This window comes from Tupaia chinensis, unplaced genomic scaffold (genome assembly GCF_000334495.1).
Source record: "Tupaia chinensis unplaced genomic scaffold, TupChi_1.0 Scaffold000115_1, whole genome shotgun sequence".
Lineage (NCBI taxonomy): Eukaryota > Metazoa > Chordata > Mammalia > Scandentia > Tupaiidae > Tupaia > Tupaia belangeri.
Window position 1 is genome coordinate 7556285 of NW_006159579.1, and position 5536 is coordinate 7561820.

The 5536-nt window shown below is 35.2% G+C and overlaps 2 pseudogenes; both read right to left on the minus strand.

Annotated features, from left to right (window-relative positions):
• Window positions 1–964: 964 nt before the first annotated feature.
• LOC114007039 (uncharacterized) lies at window positions 965–1051 on the minus strand (annotated as a pseudogene).
• Window positions 1052–2186: 1135 nt separating this feature from the next.
• LOC114007028 (uncharacterized) lies at window positions 2187–2273 on the minus strand (annotated as a pseudogene).
• Between the last annotated feature and the right edge of the window lie 3263 nt (window positions 2274–5536).

Here is a 5536-nt window from a genome sequence, read left to right on the forward strand (position 1 = left end):
TTAAAAGTAACAAAGTAGCCAGAAAGAAAATTACATTTCCCAAACTCTTTTGTAGTTAGATTGACCATGAACTCTGGCTAACAAGAATAATAAGATTAAATGTAAATTTAAATATATATATATATATATATAGACAGATGATAGAGGTACATACACACTCATATCTATACATATGTATATCATATACATATCTATGTCTATACATAGATATGTGTGTGTATACATACATTTTTTTAAAAGGAAGAATTAAGTTGAGGCCAGATAGGTGGAGCAATGGTGAAATGAAATGCTCTGTGAGGTAATTTCACATCATAAGGTATAAGGTTCTAGATTTGAGTCTGGAGATTTTCCTGGCTATGTACCCATGATCTGGGGCAGACTGAAGGCTGGGGTGGGATAGGGCATCAGGATCTGTTGGGGTGCTCTGTCTCTTTCTCTCTATCACCCTTTCTCTGTCTCTCTTGCTCATGGAAGTAAATAAATTTTAGAAAAAGAATAAGGACAAGTTACTCATAGGTGCTCCTTGGAAAACTCTAAAAGGGAGGACATGGAAGCTGATACACACTTTTTCCTGCCTTCTTTTACCTTTCCCTAAAAATAGGCACAACATTAAAAGTGAAGTGGCCGTTTTGGGTTAGTGGGGCAACCAGCATTAGGTTGAAAGCCATACTCAGTTAGATAGGAGGATTAACTTCAAGAGCTCTATTGTTCTATAACAGAGTGACAATAATAACAATGTGTTGTATTCTTAAAAATTGCTATGAGTGAATTTTGAGTGCTCTCTCCACAAAAAAAAGTAATGCTAGACTCACTCATGGCCAACCACACTTTGATTCCAGGACCTGGCAGCTTGCTTTCTCACTTTCCTTCTTCCTCTCGTCCTCTCTAGTGAAATTAAAATAAGTAAAGAATTAAATAAAGCTAAATAAAATAATTTTTTTTAAAAGTGAGCTAATACATATTAATTGGTTCCATTTAGCCATTCCATAATGTATATATATTTCAAAATATCATGCTACACTTGATCTTAGCCAAAAGGCCGAGAAGCAATCAAAATACCATGCTATACATGATGAGTATATACAATCTTCATTTCTCAATTAAATTAAACCTTTTTTTTAAAGATAGTTAAGCAGAAATGTATACAGAGTAGGACTTCTGAATATGATGCAAAAAAAAAAAAAAATTAAAAGAACTCCTAACTTGTTTAGCAACTGTTTTTTTGTTTTCTATTTCCCAGAGGGTATGTGTTCTTGCCAGAGAGAGACAGAGGTAAGGGAAATGAAAGAGAGAGAAAGTGAGAAAGTACCTCCCACTAAATGTGCAAAAAATGACTTAATTAGCTGTAAAAAAAAAATAGAAAAAAGGGTACATACACACTCATATCTATACATATGTATATCATATACATATCTATGTCTATACATAGATATGTGTGTGTATACATACATTTTTTTAAAAGGAAGAATTAAGTTGAGGCCAGATAGGTGGAGCAATGGTGAAATGAAATGCTCTGTGAGGTAATTTCACATCATAAGGTATAAGGTTCTAGATTTGAGTCTGGAGATTTTCCTGGCTATGTACCCATGATCTGGGGCAGACTGAAGGCTGGGGTGGGATAGGGCATCAGGATCTGTTGGGGTGCTCTGTCTCTTTCTCTCTATCACCCTTTCTCTGTCTCTCTTGCTCATGGAAGTAAATAAATTTTAGAAAAAGAATAAGGACAAGTTACTCATAGGTGCTCCTTGGAAAACTCTAAAAGGGAGGACATGGAAGCTGATACACACTTTTTCCTGCCTTCTTTTACCTTTCCCTAAAAATAGGCACAACATTAAAAGTGAAGTGGCCGTTTTGGGTTAGTGGGGCAACCAGCATTAGGTTGAAAGCCATACTCAGTTAGATAGGAGGATTAACTTCAAGAGCTCTATTGTTCTATAACAGAGTGACAATAATAACAATGTGTTGTATTCTTAAAAATTGCTATGAGTGAATTTTGAGTGCTCTCTCCACAAAAAAAAGTAATGCTAGACTCACTCATGGCCAACCACACTTTGATTCCAGGACCTGGCAGCTTGCTTTCTCACTTTCCTTCTTCCTCTCTTCCTCTCTAGTGAAATTAAAATAAGTAAAGAATTAAATAAAGCTAAATAAAATAATTTTTTTTAAAAGTGAGCTAATACATATTAATTGGTTCCATTTAGCCATTCCATAATGTATATATATTTCAAAATATCATGCTACACTTGATCTTAGCCAAAAGGCCGAGAAGCAATCAAAATACCATGCTATACATGATGAGTATATACAATCTTCATTTCTCAATTAAATTAAACCTTTTTTTTAAAGATAGTTAAGCAGAAATGTATACAGAGTAGGACTTCTGAATATGATGCAAAAAAAAAAAAAAATTAAAAGAACTCCTAACTTGTTTAGCAACTGTTTTTTTGTTTTCTATTTCCCAGAGGGTATGTGTTCTTGCCAGAGAGAGACAGAGGTAAGGGAAATGAAAGAGAGAGAAAGTGAGAAAGTACCTCCCACTAAATGTGCAAAAAATGACTTAATTAGCTGTAAAAAAAAAATAGAAAAAAGAAAGTACCTCCCATGGAGTATGGTCACTCCGTATGGTCATTCCTTTCTCCTCCACTTCTCTCTCCTTTTAGGATTTTGGGTGAGCCACACACATGCCTGGCATTTTTTCAAGCAGCAGGATCTGGAACTCCAGTAGGATCTGGACATTTTAACCACTACACCAATGGCTGGTCCTAAGCAATTTTTAAATTATATTTTCTGTTACTAGTAGTTAATTTAGTCCTAACTGATATTTATCCCTGTTCATGTACCACATTGGTATGGCCAACATACTTTGATAAGCACTCTGCTAACTGAATATAATTAAATCATCTTTCCTAAGAACAGAAGCTTTGTTTTGTTGTGGTTTTAATTGTTTCACTTTCTCTCTTCAACCAGGGCTAAATTTGAGAGGACCCAAACTGACATCTGTCTCTTTAGAATATGTATTGGTGGGCAGCCTCCATATTCTCCTTGTCATCAAAGGTGATTTGAGTGTTCCTGGTATGAATTCAAATTTGCTTAAATATATTGGGTCATCAGAAAAGTCATGAGATATTTTTCTATGATTTTCTATGCAAAAATGTGTCATGACTTTCCTGAGGGTCTAATATATTCTTATAACATTAACGGGCCGGTCTGTAGTCAGAGTTGTGTTCTGAGACTGCTTTTCTGCAAGGAATAGAGATACACATGTCCTGTGGGTTGTTTTAAGTTACAGCTGCTGCTGGTACCTGTCTCAGAGCTATAAGGAAGATGCTATCTCTGGTCATGCTACTTCTTACTTGTTTTTAGAATACAAAATTTAGAACCAATTGGCTAAAACAGTAGTGCTTTACATGGTCAAGTATTCTGAGCTTACTATCTTTGCCTTAATTTACTATCCCAAACACTAAACATTTGAGCAGGTAAATAATTTTTACTCAATGATGACTAACATAAATTTTTTGAAAGACACTATAATTAATGATAATACTGGATTGTTTGAAAAGTCACGATGCATTTTACATAGAAAATATAGAAAAATATGTCATGACTTTTCTGAAGACCCAATAGTAATAATTACAACAACCCTTTATTGAACTTCAGTAAAAGGCCTGTAAGAGCTCACTCTGCCCAGAGTATTTCAGCAATACCTTGTTGTGTCAGATGATGTTGATTCTCTACCTAGTTCCCCTCTACCTGACTGGTGCTTTTACTTTTTAACTACTGACTACTAATAACTTATACCTTTTCCAGAATATTTTCCATAGCCAGTGAAGGCTGCCTTGTTCAGATGCCTTGGAGTTCATACTTCTTTTCCTAGAGGTAACCCTCTGCCAATAACTAACACAGGTGTGCAGCACTGTAACTTCCTTTCCCCCATCCGTGCTGGGGGTGGAATGAAGAGAGGAGGTCTCTGAGTACAATTCATCCTCCAGAACTATCTGGATCAGAATAAAAAGAAAGTTCTCCTGAACCATCTCTATTTTTATCCTATTTCCTTCATTGTTTTCTGACCCGCTTGATGGACATAATCTTTCCTTCTCTGTTGAAATTCTGGTTTCTCTTGACTTCTGCTATCACCTATATATTCATGGAGTCTTTACCTACTTTAGACCATTGCCATGTCAGCCTTCCAGGTGTTCCATCTTTGAGGTCTCTTCATTCCAATGCAACGTACACACACAATTATTACACATAGCTAAATATATCAAACAAAGGGGCTAACTCAAAGTTTAGAGGATTCTTGTCTTTAACTATTGAACCTCAAGTTACATGTATCCATACAAAATGGCAGAGCTCTTCAACTGCCTTGACTGACTCATCTTCATTTTTAATTTTCCCTTATGCCCATTTAGAGCAATAAGAACTCCTTTCACTGAACATAAACATCCAACACTGCACCTCCTGCAGGGGAGGAAGGCAAGAAGACATAATACCAGAAGAGGGAATATTCTGCATTCCTTAGAGAACCAGTGACCAAGGGATATAGTGTTTAATTTTACCAGGACCATGTGTCAGAAAATAATCCACAATATTTCAAAGTAAGGGTCAATCCCAGAACTAGGATATTAAATATGTTTTCATTTGAAGCTATATGCTACATAGGAGCAGAAAGATCATATTGAAAGAACATTAATTTCTGTGATCGATAATGCATTTTCCTAGATATCCTTGGGTTTAATAATTATAATTCTTTTTTCTTTTTTGACAAAATTTTGTTTTGGGGCACATGCACTTGCTGGAGAGACAGAGAGACAGTAAGCAAGAAATAACCTCTCCAGAGAGTCCGACCACATCACAATCTCCTCTCCTCCACCCTTCTCTTGGAATTTTGGGCATGTACACACACATGCATGAGTTTGACGCCTCTGGGTCCAGGACTCAAACCACAGTCAACTACATGGAAGTCTGACAATGTAACAATTATGCCATCTGCTGGTCCTGATAATTATAATTCTTAAAGAATCCAGAAATACACACTGAAATGGAAAATAACATACGTTTACTCAGTTTAAAACTGGCACAGAAGATTCCAGTCTCTACAGGCTATCTGAAGATTTGGAACATTTAAATAAACTTTTTAATATAAATGTTTTGTGAACACTAAATCTGTTTTCTGCCATCTATCAGGTTCACTCCATATTTTATTTCATGGATGAGGCAGAGATATCTCTAGAAGTTTGTGTGTTTTGAGTTGAAACTAAATAAAAATTAAAAAGAGGTGCATGTGAAGTACTTTACATATGTATCTACATGAAAGTGGGATATACTCTAGAAAAACTAATGAAAGGATTTCTTGTGCTGCTATTTCAAAACTATTACATCTTTTAACATAATAAAATATGAATTCCTTATATGTCATTTTGAAATTCAAATAATGGAAATGTTATGGAAAAGAAACTATCTAGAAAAATGGATACAAAAAAGATTTTACTAAAAATAAATTCAATACTAATCCTTTTCAACAAATATTTACCAAGGG